Source organism: Oratosquilla oratoria, chromosome 12, assembly GCF_046742065.1.
Source record: "Oratosquilla oratoria isolate Oo_2021 chromosome 12, ASM4674206v1, whole genome shotgun sequence".
In the NCBI taxonomy this organism is placed as follows: Eukaryota; Metazoa; Arthropoda; class Malacostraca; order Stomatopoda; family Squillidae; genus Oratosquilla; species Oratosquilla oratoria.
In genome coordinates this window covers 13,872,766-13,888,981 of record NC_134788.1, presented here as the reverse complement: position 1 = coordinate 13,888,981, position 16,216 = coordinate 13,872,766, and the positions used below count along the sequence as shown (strand labels likewise).

The window sequence follows — 16,216 nt, the reverse complement described above, 5'->3', positions numbered from 1 at the left end:
TAGGGCGTCAGCAATGTGAAATCATGTACCCGGTTCGAAATAGGGTCAATAGCTCAGTTGGTAGGGCGTCGGCAATGAGAAATCATGTGCCCGGTTCGAATCCGGGGACATTCGGAATTATTTTATATATATATATATATATATATATATATACACATATATATATATATATATATATATATATAATGTATATATATATATATATATATATATATATATACACATATATATATATATATATATATATATATATATATTGGAAGGAGGCCATTCTGAATACAGGCTTTGTTGAAGTCTACAGCATTAGTAGCAACGTTCAACTTGTAAGAAGTACTCTCGACATTTCTAATGAGAGAGCGGATGTTGGAGGTCAGGGTTTTGATAGAATCTCCAAAGGTACATGTTGTTTACTCTAGAGGTCATCTTCAGGAGTTACAATACACACAATGATATAAGAAACAGGAATGACATACGAGGTGTGGCGGGGGAGATTTTGTACCCGCGAAGAAACACTGGGACGGGAAGTCATATGAGGTGTGGCGGGGAAGATTTTGTACCCGCGAAGAAACCCTGGGACAGGAAGTCAACGTAGCTACCCACAGAGTGCCATTGGGTTCCCCGTAGGTTGCTGGTAGGGTTTTCTCATTGATGGGAGTGAAACTTCAGGTTGTAGCTAGATATTGATGGCGGGTTGATCCAGGCGAATAAAAATGGATTCTGCCATCCTTAACCCATTCAACTCCGATGACAAGATGTCTTGTCATTTGGTCAAATAAAACAAAAAATCATAAAACACCAAAATGTTTGATCAAACACCAGAAAAATATGACGTCAATCCTCGCTTCGCTCGCAGCGAAGCGAGGATTGACGTCATATTTTTTCTGGTGTTTGATCAAACATTTTGGTGTTTTATGATTTTTTGTTTTATTTGACCAAATGACAAGACATCTTGTCATCGGAGTTGAATGGGTTAATCTCCTGTCTTGTTCTCGATACAGTACCGTTATTTGTGTTTCTAGTTGTTGCCTGGTGAGGGAGTGTCCATGTGTATTACTGGTGTGACCGAGTGTGTCTCCGTCCTGCAAACGTGCCGTCATCCTTTTTGACAAGGTGGTAGTGGTTGAACCTATATACCATGAATTGAGGCGACTGCAGTTACCAAAGTTGCAATGAAATTGGTATGTGAGATTCATCTATTGTAAAGGCCTTGTCTGTGGGAGGCAACTATTTTTCATGATGAGGCTTGTTCTTTTTGTTTTGTAAAAAATTATGGGCTTCAGGATGGCGTTGGGGTCTGTAGCGATCACATGTGTGCTGATGATTTTTTTGTTTTGTTTTAAAGCCTTTTCGTCTTCTTTACCTGCGGAAGACATGAAGTTCTTGTAGGAGAGGGAAATGTGACAAAGTTTCTCTGTTGGTGAGGGGGCTTGTGTCATGAAACTGTCTAGATGTCGCTTTATTGTCTCATCAACTAATTGTTTTGGGTAACCGTTATTGGCAAGGAGTTGCGAAACTCTCTGTAATTCAGCATGGGTGGTAGTCCAAGTTGAAGAATGTGTAAGGGTCTTAACGAAGGAATTTACCACACTCCTGCGGTATTTCTCTGGACACTCACAAGCACCGTTGAGACAAAAACCCAAGTTTGTAGCCTTTACATATACTTTGGTGGAAAAAGAGTGAGGGCCTTGGTGAACTAAAACGTCCAAAAAATGAAAACACAACACACACATATATGTATATATATATATATATATATATATATATATATATATATGTGTGTGTGTGTGTGTGTGTGTGTGTGTGTGTGTGTGTGTGTGTGTGTGTGTCAACTGCACTATTCAGATTCAAATTCTTCAGTTTGAAGAATAACTTTTTGTCGTCACGGTTCAAAGTGTGAACATAATCATTCATGATTTCAAAATCATGGAGAAGAGGGTGCATTAAAAGGCGCTGCTGAATGCCAATGGTTATAATGACAATGTAACAGTACAAAAGCTGTTGACACAAACATCGAAAACTTAAGTCTTGTCGCCTCTCACGGAGGCTTCTTCAGGGTGAGAAGAACTATAAATTCGAAGGCTAACTAGGTCTGCTATCGACGAAGATGAAGCAAATAATAATGGTCTCTGGCCGACTGTCAGTCCTTAAAAAGCAGGGTGGTAAGGGTTGTGGGAGAGGTCATCGCAATTCTTTTGGGAGAGGTCACTGGAGGAAGCAGGGGAGTTTAAATGAAGTTTCTGGGTGAGGTCACTAGAAGATGTCAAATGAAATCTCTGAGTGAGGTCACTAGTGGAAGGAGGTCATTTGCAGAGGCGGACGAATTCGAAAGGGGCCCTGGGTGAGGTCACTAGGAGGGGTAGGGAAGGTCATCAGTCTTATTCCGGAGCTTGTGAAGGAAAGTCTCGCTCGACTTCTGGTTTTGGGTCCTGTGGGGTGGGAATTTTGATGTTGCTGAGGGTTTTGGTAAACGTATCGTTCTAGTAGGGGTTCAGATGCACCTTGATCTTGTGGTTTTTGTCGGGCTTCATCTTTGTCGATAGCAGACCTAGTTAGCCTTTGAATTTATAGTTCTTCTCAACCTGAAGAAGCCTCCGTGAGAGGCAAAAAAAATTAAGTTTTCGGTGTTTGTGTCAACAGCTTTTGTACTTACATTGTGTCATTATAACCATTGGCATTCAGCAGCACCTTTTACTGCACCCTCTTCTCCATGATTTTGTTCTTACTTTGAACTATGAAGACAAAAAGTTATTTTTCAAACTGAAGAATTTGAATCTGAAGATAGCCAAAGCTATTAGCGCAGTTGGCTTCAATCAAAATTGTCTACATGAAAACCTGTGCCCTAGAAGTATATATATATACTGTATATATATATATATATATGTGTATGTGTGTGCGTGTACATATATAGGCTATATGTATATCTCTATATACTAAGGTTTGGGTCTTTTAATGTGCATGGATGTGGTACAGATGAAAGTAAAAGGGAAGAGATAGGTAGTATGTTTGTGAAAAGATGGATGTGTTGGCATTGAGTGAAACTAAGGTGAGAGAGAGGGATGAGTTTGAGTTTGGGAGTGTAAGTGGGAGGGTCTCAGGAGTGAAGAAAGGACGAGGGAGAGAAGGGGTGGCTATACTAGTAAGTGAAGAGATAGGTAAGAGTGTGGTAGAATGAAAGGAGGTTTCTTCAAGTAAAATGTGGATGAAGGTGAAACTGGGAAGGGAAATGTGGGTGTAAGTGCATATGGGCCTGGTAGTGAAGTAAGGGAGGCTTTTTAGATATATTTGAATGAGTATATAGAGGGTTTAGGTAGATATGTCAATGTAGTGGTATTGGGAGGTCTTAATGCTAGGATAGGAAATGAACCAAAAGATGGAGTGGTTGGGAAGTTTAGAGTTCCAGGAAAAAATTGTAGTGGAGAGTTAGTGGTGGAGATCTGTCTAGAAAGAGAGCTGATGATAGCAAATACAGTGTTTAGGAAGAAAGTCAAGCATAAGTACAGATGGAAAAGGGTGGTGGATGAAGGGTTGTAAATAGGGCATTAATGGACTACATAGTGGTAACCATGAGAATAGGAGTTTTGGATGTACATGTTCTAAGGAGAGAGGTGGGGAATATCAGATAATTTTTTGGAGGAAGATAAGTTGAGAGGGGAGGATAGATGGAGAAAGAAGAAAAGGACAGAAGTTAGGGAGGTGCTTAAAGTAAACTGCTTAAATGAGAAAGAAATGGAGGGGTACAAGAAGCTGAGAGAGGAGTGGGAGGGAGTGAAGGATAGAGTAGAACTAGGCATGGAGGAATGGGGATGGTCTAAGGAGGAAGTCACATGGTGTGCAAAGTTGGTGTGTGGAACAAGGAGGGCGGGAGGAAATAGAAGGAAGGGTAGTGAGTGGTGGGGTGAGCAAGCAAAGAGGGCTGTAGAAGGGAAGCAAGCATTCACATATTGGTTACAGAAGAGGACAAGAGAATCATATGAGAAGTACAGAGTACATACATACATATACCAAAGGCTTTTTCCCCCTTACACAGGGGGGTAGCCAAAAAGAAAAAGGCACAGAAACCACTCCCACCCATTCCATCCCCTACATGTTCCACTCCCCTCCACCCTCCCTCTCATCTTGGCACCTCCTGGATGATGGGTCATCCCTGCATCCTGTCCACTGCCCTTGGTCAGAAACAGTGTCGCAAGACACAGCACATCCATTCCTAGTTCTACTCTATCCTTCTCTCAGCTTCCTGTACTCCTTTCTTTTACATTTAAGGAGTTTTCTAAGCACATCCCTACCTTCTGTCCTTTTCCTTTTTTCTCATCTATCTTCCACTCTCAACTTACCTTCCACCAAAAAATGATCTGATATTCCACCATTCTACCTTTCTATTCTTCTCCTGGTTACCACTATATAGTCCATTAAATCCCTATCTTCCACCCACCACCCTCTCCCATGCGTACTTATGCAGACTTCTTCTTAAAGACCATCTTGCTGCATTGCTTCTGACCCAGGCAGTAGCTGGAGACAGGGATGTCCCTTCATCCACAACCTGAAAGAAGAGACACAAATGTGTGTTGGATGGGTGTACATACATACATACACATACATATACCAAGGCCTTTTCCCCCTTTCAAGGGAGGTAGCCAAAAAGAAAAAGGCATAAAATCATTCCCACCCATTCCATCCCTAAATACACTCCCCTTCCCTCCCATCTTAGCACCTCCTGGATGACGGGTTATCCCTGCACCTTGTCCACTGCCTTGGGTCAGAGTCAGTGTCGCAAGGCACAGCACATCCACAGCAAGGCCGCTTCATTATATCGGTGACCACCCCTCTCTGTCCCCCCATGCATAAAAGGAGAAGACGGGGAGAAATCCCTTCGGGCTGCGTCAAATTTTGCTCACACATACTACCTCACCCCTCATCCCCCCACACATTCCACCTCATGCATCACATCATCATCCATATACAACCCTTCTCCATTCACCTCTGTAGGATGGGTAAATGCCTTGGCTGGGTTCCTCCATTATAATGATGAAGTCTTTTGGTATATACATCGAAGATAATAAATTTCTCCTGTGTTGCCATTGTAGACTGTTTTTGAGTTTGCAAGGGGGCTCTGTTCTGTTCATAATGAAGTGCTCTGGGTGTACAGAAGTACAACAGAGTGGGTTTTGGGTTTGGTAATGTTGTTGCTTCCACTTTGTTGTTTGGTTAGTGTTATCGTTCTTCATGCCACATTTGACTGACCTTGATGGGAGTGGTTCCCAAGCCTATAGTCAAACCAGTGTAAGGAGTCCTTTGGGGGCGTGGCCTCATTGAATGCAGCAGTGACAAATCTAATCTATTAAAAATGCATTTTGAGTTTTAGAATATAAATATGATTGTATCGATTACTTAAATGTATACAATATACTTTATTTAAATAATATACTAATAATATATTTAAAACATCCTTTTACGTCAGTTCAAAAATAAGCTAGATAAGAATGTGGCGCCAGCGCGCTGGTGCCACATTCTTATCTAGCTTATTTTTGAACTGACGTAAAAGGATGTTTTAAATATATTATTAGTATATTATTTAAATAAAGTATATTGTATACATTTAAGTAATCGATACAATCATATTTATATTCTAAAACTCAAAATGCATTAGTTAATAGATTAGATTTGTCACTGCTGCATTCAATGAAGCCACAGCCCCAAAGGACTCCTTATGCTGGTTTGACTATAGTTTAGAGAGGCTATCTTAGAACGTCTCTTCTATCCCATTCCCCATGTGGGGGGGAACAAAACAGACCCTGAATAGAATCATAGGAATATACAAAGACTTCAAGAGACCATATGGCCTATACTAGGCAGTTCCATGTCCATTACCATATGTCATCCCCATCCATAAAGTCGTCTAACCTTTTCTTACAACCACCAATAGGTTTAGCACTTACTATATGGTTACTAAGTCTATTCCATTCATTGACCATTCTATTGGTAAACCAGTTCTTGGCTATTTCCTTTCTATATCTAAAATTGTCCATTATAAATCCATTACTGTGAGTCCTGCCCTGTTGTCTTAATATGATGACCTTGCTTGTATCACCCTTGTTAAAGCCTCTGATCCACTTAACACCTCTATTAGATCACCTTGTACTCTGTGTCTTTCCAGAGAGTGTAAGTTAAGGTGCCTAAGCCTGACCTCGCAAGGTACATTTCTGATCCCACATGTTGTCATTTTGGTCATTCTCTTCTGTACAGATTCTAGTGAATTGATACCCATTCTACAGAATGAAAACCAAAAGTGTAATGCATAATCAAGAATGGGTCTAATACTAGAATCTAATAACCTCTGCATTTTTATTCATAACTGCCCTACCAATGAAACCTAATGCTATGTTAGTTCTATTCCTGGTGCTAATGCATCGTTTCCTAAATGGTCAGGACTTACTAGCACTCCTAAGTCTCTCTTGCACTCAGTTTTTTCCTAAATAGTATTACCTCAGCTATACCTGCTTTCTGGGTTGTATAAATCTACATTTAACACACTGCACTTTGTGACACGTAAGTCCATTTGCCATTTCACCACGTGAACAATTCGTTAAGATTTTCCTGCAGAACTGCAGCGTCTCCTGACCTAATTTGGCATCCTACTTTAGTGTCATCCATAAACTTGCATCATTATTAATCCCAATGGCCAAGTCATTTATATATAATAAACAATAAGGGACCCAAAACCAAGCCCTGGGGAACTCCACTAGAAACACTACCCCATTTGGATTTTAAACTGTTTATGGTGACCCACTGTTTTCTGTCACTGATCCATTCAAACACTTTTCCTCCTATGCCATGGGCTTTGACTTTTAGTAGTCATGTAGGCTGCTGCTGAGCTGTGTTGCTCTTTAAGGGCCATTTATATGGTCAAACATTTTGACAAACCTGGTTTGTCAGACAAGTGTTTGAAGTGATGTTTGACAATGTCAATGGGGTATTTCGTCTTCAAACACATTTGTTGAACATGTTTGACAACCAAATACCCAATTCACATGGTCAAACATCACTTCAAACACTTGTTTGACAAACTGGGTTTGTCAAACTGTTTGGCCGTCTAAATGCCCCTTTAGTCTTCCCACCGAGTGACCACTGGGCCTATCACTTGTCATGTGGGTTGTGACTACAGGCTTCCAAAGACCACTATTTCCTGCCCCCCACTGATGCTGGAGGACTTTTGGTTATTGTTGAAAGAATAAAGTCAATGTTATTTAGCAAGACAATATTTTACAGACTTCATGTCAGTCTCAGTTGCTGCCTCACTCTTGGCATCAACTCCAAGATGAATGTCAAACCTAGAGGAACTATGGAGAGGTGGTGTAGCAACAAGGGCTACAAGACCTCAAAAGAGGATTTATAAAGAGTCAGCAAATCTTCTCTTCAGATTACAACTGAAAGCCGCCTAATTGGCAAGAAGTAATTTTTAAAGAAACTGAAGACATAAAAGATGTAATTATGGTTCCAAGTTCATATAACATTTCTAAACAGTAGTGCCAAGTTAACATCTAGTGCTGCACTTTTTTTCTCTTCTTTTTCCTTTTTTTTCCAGTATGGAACAGAAAAATAAAGCAAGTCCATAACCAGGTGAAGGGGACTTTGGGGAAGAAGGGAATGCCTGCTGAGGAAGGACGGGAGAGGACAGAAGACAGGGGTGAATGGAGAATGGTTGTATATGGATGATGCTGTGATGCATGAGGTGGAATGGGTGGGGGATGAGGTAGTATGTGTGAGCAAATTTTGACGCAGCCCAAAGGGATTTCTCCCCGTCTTCTCCTTTTATGCATAGAGGGACGGAGAGGGGGGGTTGCCGATTTAATGAAGTGGCCTTGCTGTGGATGTGGTGTGTCTTGCGACACTGCTTCTGATCCAAGGCAGTGGACAAGGTGCAGGGATGACCTGTCATCCAGGAGGTGCTAAGATAAGAGGGAGGGTGGAGGAGGTGTGGAGTGTATTTAGGGATGGAAAGGGTGGGAATGATTTTATGCCTTTTCCTTTTAGCTACCTCCCTTGTAAGGGGGAAAAAGCCTTGGTATATGTATGTATGCATAACCAGGAACTAGTCATTTGTATGTCATTTCATTAATCAAAAAAGGTATTATGAGCATCTATTACACAACAATTAATTCCAATAATCATGTTTAAAAACAAGGAGCAATGTAAAACTGTTGGATGTGATTTTCAAAAAAGAATATGTGAAAATGGCTGATAATGTCACTCTTCTTTTTTTCTTTTCATTTCACAGAGAATGTGTCATCTCACAAGGGCAAGACAGAGATGTGTGATGAATTACGACTGGAGTAAGAGGGAGAGCAAGAGATGGCATGGAGCACAGTTAAGAATATAAGAATGAAGGAGACTGCAAGAGACCATAAGGCCTACACTAGGCAGCTCCATATCCATCACCACCTGTCATCCCCCCCATCCATAAAGTTGTCTAATCGTTTCTTAAAACAATTGATAGTTTCAGCACTTACTACATGGTTACTAAGTTTATTCCATTCGTCAACCACCCTATTAGTAAACCAATTCTTGCCTATTTCCTTCTTAAATCTAAATTTGTCCAGTTTATATCCATTACTGCGAGTCCTGCCCTGTTGTTTTAATATGACCTTGTTTGCATCACCCTTGTTAAAGCCTTTGATCCACCTGAACATCTCTATTAGATCACCTCGCACTCTGCATCTTTCCAGAGTGTAAGTTAAGGTGCCTAAGCCTCTCTTCGTCAGGCAAATTTCTGATGACACTTTTATACTACAACTGTCCCTCCGTTATGCTGTCCCCCAACCTCTTGTTGCTGTCCTGTACCATTTCTCTGAGTATTCTTTTTCTGTGGTGGGGGATTTCCCTGTGGTGGGGGAAAAGAATACTGCCACCAAGTATTCCCACTTGGATCGTAATAGGCGAGAAGAAAGGGACGGGGATTGAGACTAGGCATCCTTCTCCTTGTAGCCCCACAGGGGACATTCCTAAACAAAAAAGTAAAAGCATAAGAGGGTCTGGGAGTTTTCGGACCAGCACCCTAAGGTTTGGGTCTTTAATGTGTATGTATGTGACACAGATGAGAGTAAAAGGGAAGAGATAGGTAGTATGTTTGTGAGAAGAAAGATGGATGTGTTGGCTTTGAGTGAAACTAAGTTGAAAGGGAAGGGTGAGTGTAAGTTTGGGAGTGTAAGTGGGAGGTTATCAGGAGTAAAGAGAGGGTGAGGGAGGGAAGGGGTGGCTATTCTAGTAAGTGAAGAGATAGGTAAACGTGTAGTGGAGTGGAAGGAGGTTTCCTCAAGGATAATGTGGATGAAGGTGAAACTGGGAAAGGAGATGTGGATCTTTGTAAGTGCATATGGGCCTGGCAGTGAGAAGAGTGTAGAAGAAAGGGAGGCCTTTTGGATAGATTTAAATGAGTGCATAGAGGATTTAGGAAGAAATGTCAATGTAATAGTACTGGGAGACCTTAATGCTAGGGTAGGAAATGGTCCAATCGATGGAGTGGTTGGGAAATGTGGAGTTCCAGGAAAGAATTGTAGTGGAGAGTTGATGGTGGAAATGTGTCTAGAGAGTTGATGATAGCAAATACAGTGTTTTGGAAGAAAGTCAAGCATAAGTACACATGGGAGAGGGTGGCAGATGGAAGGGGGGTAGATAGAGCGCTAATGGATTATGTAGTGGTAAATAGGATTATGATAGGAAGAGTTAAGGATGTACATGTGCTAAGGGGAGAGGGTGGGGGAATATCAGATCATTTTCTGGTGGAAGGTAAGTTGAGAGTGGAGGATAGATGGAGAAAGAGGAAAGGAACAAAAGGTAGGGAGGTTCTTAGAGTGAACTCTTTGAATGAAAAGGAAAAGGAGAAGGAGTACGAAAAGAAGCTGAAGGAGGAGTGGAGGGAGTGAAGGATAGAGTAGAGTTAGGTGTGGAGGAGGAATGGGGATGGTTCAAGGAGGGAGTCATAAAGTGTGCAAGGATGGTGTGTGGAACAAGAAGGACAGGAGGAAATAGAAGAAAGGGTAGTGAATGGTGGGATGAGGAAACAAAGAAGGTTGTAGAAGAGAAGCGAGCTTTCACAGATTGGTTACAAAATAGGACGAGGGAGTCATATGAGAGGTACAAAGAAAAGAAAAGAGAAGTAAAACAAAAGGTAAAGGAGGCAAAGAGGAGAGCAGATGTGAAATGGGGTAAGAGTATGACAGAAAATTTTGAAAGTAATAAAAACATGTTTTGGAAAGAAATTAAGAGAGGAAGAGGAGGCGAATCAAGTAGAGAAGAAAAGGTAAAAGGTGCAGATGGAGAGATGATAATGGAAGAGAAGGCAGTAAGGGGAAGATGGGCAGAATATTTTAGGGAGTTGCTAAATGTGAAGGAGGATAGGGAGGGAAAGATAGCTGCAGTGGGAAATGTGAAGAAAATGAGAGTGATGAGTGAGGAGAGTGGAGGAGAAATAAGGAAGGATGAGGTGAAGGCAGTTGTTAAGATGATGAAAGCAGGTAAGGCACCTGGTAGGGATGGATGCCATGCAGAATGTCTGAAAAAGGGAGGTACAGTGATGGTGGACTGGCTGGTGAGGTTATTTAATGTTTGCTGGAGAGAGGGTAGAGTGCCGGAGGACTGGAGGAGTGCCTGTATAGTTCCTCTTTACAAGGGAAAAAGGGGACAAGTGTGAATGTAGTAGTTTCAGAGGGATTAGCTTGTTGAGTGTAGTTGGGAAGGCTTAGGGGAGGATCTTGATTGAGAGGATTAGAAGAGGAACAGGAGTAATTGGTGAGGAACAGTGTGGATTTAGGACAGGTAGAGGTTGTGTAGATCAGATCTTTGTGGTAAGACAGATATGTGAGAAAGCTATAGGAAAGGAGAAGGGTGTTTTTTGAGCTTTTATGGATCTAGAAAAGGCTTATGATAGGGTAGACAGAAAGGCACTGTGGGAGGTTATGCGGATATATGGGATAGGAGGAAAGCTTCTGGGAGCTGTCAAGAGTTTTTATGAAAGTAATAGAGCTTGTGTCAGGATTGGAAATGGAGAGAGTGAGTGGTTTGAGGTAAAGGTGGGACTTTGTCAAGGATGCCTTATGTCGCCCTGGCTGTTGAACTTATACATGGATGGGGTGGTGCGAGAGGTAAATGCAAGGGTAGTGGGCAAGGGATTGGAGATGGTTAAAGAAAATGGAGAAAAAAGGGAGGTGAGCCAGCTGTTGTTTGCGGACGACACTGCGCTTGTGGCAGGATCGGAGGAGGGATTGAGGAAGTTGGTGGCAGAGTTTGGGAGAGTATGTGATAGAAGAAAGCTAAAGATAAATGTGGGTAAAAGTAAGGTGATGAGATGTACAAGGGGTGAAAGTGGCAGTAGACTGGAAGTGAGCATTAAGGGAGAGCGACTGGAGGAAGTGGATAGTTTTAGATATTTGGGTGCAAATGTGGCAGGAAAAGGTGGAGTGAAGGTGGAGGTAGAATGTAGATTGAGAGAAGCAAGTAAATGCCTTGGTGGATTAAAGAGTGTAATGAGGAATAGACATTTGGGAATGGATGCTAAGAGGAGACTGTATGAAGGAGTGATTGTGCCAACAGCACTGTATGGGGCAGAAACGTGGAAGATAAGAGAAGAAGAGAGAAGGAGTTTGAATGTGTTTGAGATGAGGTGTCTGAGAAGTATGATGGGGGTTACTAGGCTAGAGTGAGAAATGAGGTGAGGAGAACAGGGGTGGAAAGGGAGATGGGAGATAGGGTTGATGAAAGAGTATTAGGATGGTTTGGACACATGGAAAGAATGAGTGAAGAGAGACTAGTAAAAGAGGTATGGAAGGAAGATGTGGACGGAGTGAACATGAGGGGACGTCCTAGGATGAGATGGATGGATGGGGTGAAGGGGGCTTTGGGGAAGAGGGGAATGTCTGTTGAGGAAGGACGGGAGAGGACAGAAGACAGGGGTGAATGGAAAATGGTTGTATATGGATGATGTTGTGATTGCATGTGGAGGAATGGATGGGGGGATGGGGGGCGAGGTAGTATGTGTGAGCAAAATTTGACGCAGCCCAAAGGGATTTCTCCCCGTCTTCTCCTTTTATGCAATGGGGAGACGGAGAGGGGGGGTCGCTGATTTAATGAAGCAGCCTTGCTGTGGATGTGCTGTGTCTTGCGACACTGCTTCTGACCCAGGGCAGAGGACAAGGTGCAGGGATGACCTGTCATCCGGGAGGTGCTAAGATGGGAGGGAGGGTGGAGGGGTGTGGAGTGTATTCAGGGATGGAATGGGTGGAAATGATTTTATGCCTTTTCCTTTTTGGCTACCTTCCTTGTAAGGGGAAAAAAGCCTTTGGTATATGTATGTATGTATGTATCATTTTGGTCATTCTTCTCTGTACTGATTCTGGCAAATTGATGTCCATTCTGTAGGATGGAGACCAAAATTGTACCACATAGTCAAGGATGGGTTATCTCTAGTGGGGAAAATACGGATGGACAACCACCATGCAAGATGACTATTCTGATGGCCTGACCATTATGGAAGGTTTAAAGACCACACAGAAGACCAAGCAGGTTGAGTTTAACTGCCATTTAGAGATGGAAAGAGTCTGGAGGCAAGCCAAGGGATGTTCCTTTTGCTGATGGTGTCCTTGTTATCTAAAAATCTTCAAGTATGTTTTTCATTTTCAACTAAAATTCCTTCTTTCCTTGCAAGACTGGTTTCCTTCTTGAAGACTAATTATTTCTGTCATTTCTGAAAATCAATTTTGCTGTTAAACCAATCACTCAAAGGTCACATCCTATATTTACTTTATTCACAAGTCTAGAGGGCATTAATGATCTATGTAGTGGTGCCCAAATGGAAGGCTAGGAGAGTTCTGGATGTAAATGAGCTCATATGAGAGGGCAGCAGGCAATCAGGTCTATCTGATGGAGGGGATGATTATTATGAGTGGAGGTTAAGTGGAGAAGGAACAAAAGGAGAGATGGCAGAGGTAAAGCAAGGTTTACATGCTACGATAAATTGTAGCGATTTATTGTAATGAAAAGGTTGTTACAATTTGTCATTACGTGTAAACAGGGGATCGTAGCGATAAATCGCTACGATCTCCTGTTTACACGTAATGACAAATTGTAACAACCTTTTCATTACAATAAATCGCTACAATTTATCGTAGTGTGTAAACCTTGCTTAAAGATGGGCAAGTTCAATGAGAAGGAAGATCAAGAATATCAGGCAAAGCTGTGAGAAACATAGAGTATATTCAAGGACAGCAAAACAGTAAAGAATAAGTATGTTTCGAAGAGGAGGTGCTAACATGTGCAACAATAGTATGGGGATGAGGAGGATGGGAGGGAACTGGTGAGGCAGTGAATAATGGGATGAAGAGTTCAGGGTGGTGACAGTAGGAATGAAGCAAGCATATTATCAAGGGTTGCAAAGATATGCAGAAGCATAGAAATAGAAAATAAAGAGGGTGGAAGCAAAATGTATAGCAAGAGAGGATAAGATAAAAATGGGTGTATGGTGGGTTAGTAAGGCAGAAAGGGGGAAGATGGTTACTGTATTTCATGGTGTTGCTGAATACAGAGGTGAGGAAGGCTTTGAATGTGGCAGTAAGAGACTCCTGGAAAATGACTGTAATAGGCAAGGGTTAGGGCTATAGGAAAAGAGGATACAAATAGCACTGAAGAAGATGAAGGGTAAAAATCAATTGTTGCCTCAAATTTTACAATGTGGAAAATCTGCAGTCCCACAGTATCTGGCAATGTCCCTTGGGCCATCTCAAAGATCTTTAACCCATTCAACTCCGATGACAAGATGTCTTGTCATTTGGTCAAATAAAACAAAAAATCATAATAAAACAACAAAATGTTTGATGATCAAACAGCACCAGAAAAATATGACGTCATCAGTCCTCCTCGAGGAGGACTGATGACGTCATATTTTTCTGGTGCTGTTTGATCATCAAACATTTTGTTGTTTTATTATGATTTTTTGTTTTATTTGACCAAATGACAAGACATCTTGTCATCGGAGTTGAATGGGTTAAATGAGGAAGCAGCAGACTATTTTTCATATTATATTAATGTGGACTGTTTCCATATCACCAACAGAAAGTGGTATAGAAAGGGGGACAGTCACCAGTTGTTAGCTCTCCACATGTAAGTATAAGATATAGTGATAAAGGATCTTGGGCCTTATCCATATACCAAGTGTCCATCTGGTGGGATTACCACATGAATGTACCTCTCATTGGTTCCAGATTTAATGGCTGTAATGTACCGTGCATGGCAAAATAAGTACTGTACAGTATTCAATAAGAGTTTGGACTAGAGGACCCAGGGTGGAACAAACATACGAGTATGTCCAAAGAGGAATAATGTTTGGGTTGTTTGAATTTTGCCCTAAATTTGGGCAGGCTACAGAGCATCATGCCATCTTTCTGCTTTATGCCACTGGCAACTAACTCAATGCTTGCTTGGCTGCAGCAGTGACAGGTTCTGCAAGTGCTTGCTCCCAACTCTACCATTATTTCATTTTTTTCTACTTCTCGTTTTTGTAGCCTTACTATGGGCAAGGTGTCAAGGTGGAGAAATTATAGTCAGAAACTATTAGTGAGTTGGGGGGGGATGATGCCACCTCCATGTTCCTAAGCATGTCATAGGAACTAAATAGGAGAGTGTGGGACTAGGAATCTTCATTCTCTATTTCGCTACTCTGAAAAGTTAGGGCATTACAGGGTCTGGGAGGACTTCAACCAGAAACCCCTGTAAATGACTCGTAAACATGTGTGGATGTGGTATGGATTAAAGTAAAAGGGAGGAGATTGTTAATATGTTTGTGAGAGGAAAGATGGATGTGTTGGAGTTGAGTGAATCTTAACTAAAAGGGATGGGCAAGTTGGAGTTTGGGAGCATGGTAGGTTCAGTGCCAGGATTGGCAGTATGGAAAGAGTGGCTCTGCTGATAAACACTGAGGTGTGTGAAAAAAGTGAAGAGGGAGGTTCATTTGTGAGTGATGTAAATGAGTATGTGGAGAATTTGGGGGAAATATAAACATAGTGGTGTTGGGGGATATTAATGTTAAAACACATGAGCTGATAGATGGAGTTGTAGGGAGGTATGGGGTGGCAGGAAGGAACTATGGCAGAGAAATAAGAGATGTGTACTGATAGGGAAAAATTATAGCAAACATAATGTTTTAGAATAAACATATGTGGGTCAGGGTGACGTGTGGTTAGTCAGTCAATCAATTGACCCTGGTCTCTCTTGCAGAAGACCCTGACCCACAGCCTCCAGTCATGACCAAAAGTGATTTAGAGAAGAGATATTGTGTTGTTGTCTTAAGGACTGTCTGAGCAGAAAGTCAAGAGGGCATCAAAGGACTAGTGATGCTCATATGGAAGTTTAGAAGAGTTCTGGACATAAATGTACTTAGGGGAGAGAGCAATGGACTGCTAGATAATCATCTGGTAGATGGGAAATGTTATGTAGAGAGGAAAGAAAAGTGAAAAAGGCAGAGAAATCCTGGGGGTGAGCAAATTAAATAGGAGAAAGAATACCAGGCAAAGCTGAGAGTCATATGGAATATATGTAGTGATAGAGGAAAAACAGGATTAGAAAATGAATGGTATGTTACTAGGAGACAGTGCTAAAATGTGCAAAGACAATATGTGAGATGAGGAGGATGGGAGTGACCCGGAGAAGCAGCAAATGGTGGGATGAGGAGGTGAAAGTAGTGGGAGCAGAAAGCAAATGATCATATGAAGAATGGTTGCAAAGAAGAAATGGGGAAGCATACAAGAGATACAGACAAAAGAGGATAGAAGCAAAATGCAAGGAAAAGGAAACAAAGAGTGGATGTCAAGTGGGGTAAGTGTTTGGTGGAAATTTTTGTAAAAGAATAAAAAGATGTTTGAGAAGGAAGTGAAAAGAGTAGGGGTGGATGAGTCAGAGTAAAGAGAATGTAAAGGGTGCAGACAGACAGATGCTAATGGAAGTGAAGGTGGTAAAGGGGAGATGGATGGTGTATTTGGGGGGAGTTGTTGAATGCAGAAGAGGATTGGGAGGCTTTGATGGGTGAGATGATTTATAGGATCATAGAAAAAGAAAAGATACAGAGTACTCACAGAAATGAAAACTGGAATGGCACCTAGGTTAGATAGTTATGTGGAGTGTACAGCAAAGGGAGTAGTTGAAAGTTAAATAGCTAATGAGTTTAATGTATGCCTAA

At 41.6% G+C, this 16,216-nt stretch overlaps 1 long non-coding RNA gene across 1 annotated transcript in view; it reads right to left on the bottom strand.

Annotated features, from left to right (window-relative positions):
• Positions 1-4,125: 4,125 nt before the first annotated feature.
• LOC143030989 (uncharacterized) overlaps positions 4,126-16,216 on the bottom strand; it is a 39,050-nt gene continuing 26,959 nt past the window's right edge. Inside the window, exon 4 of the long non-coding RNA XR_012966964.1 lies at positions 4,126-4,537. This is a non-coding gene — a long non-coding RNA (uncharacterized LOC143030989). The remainder of the gene's footprint in view (positions 4,538-16,216) is intronic.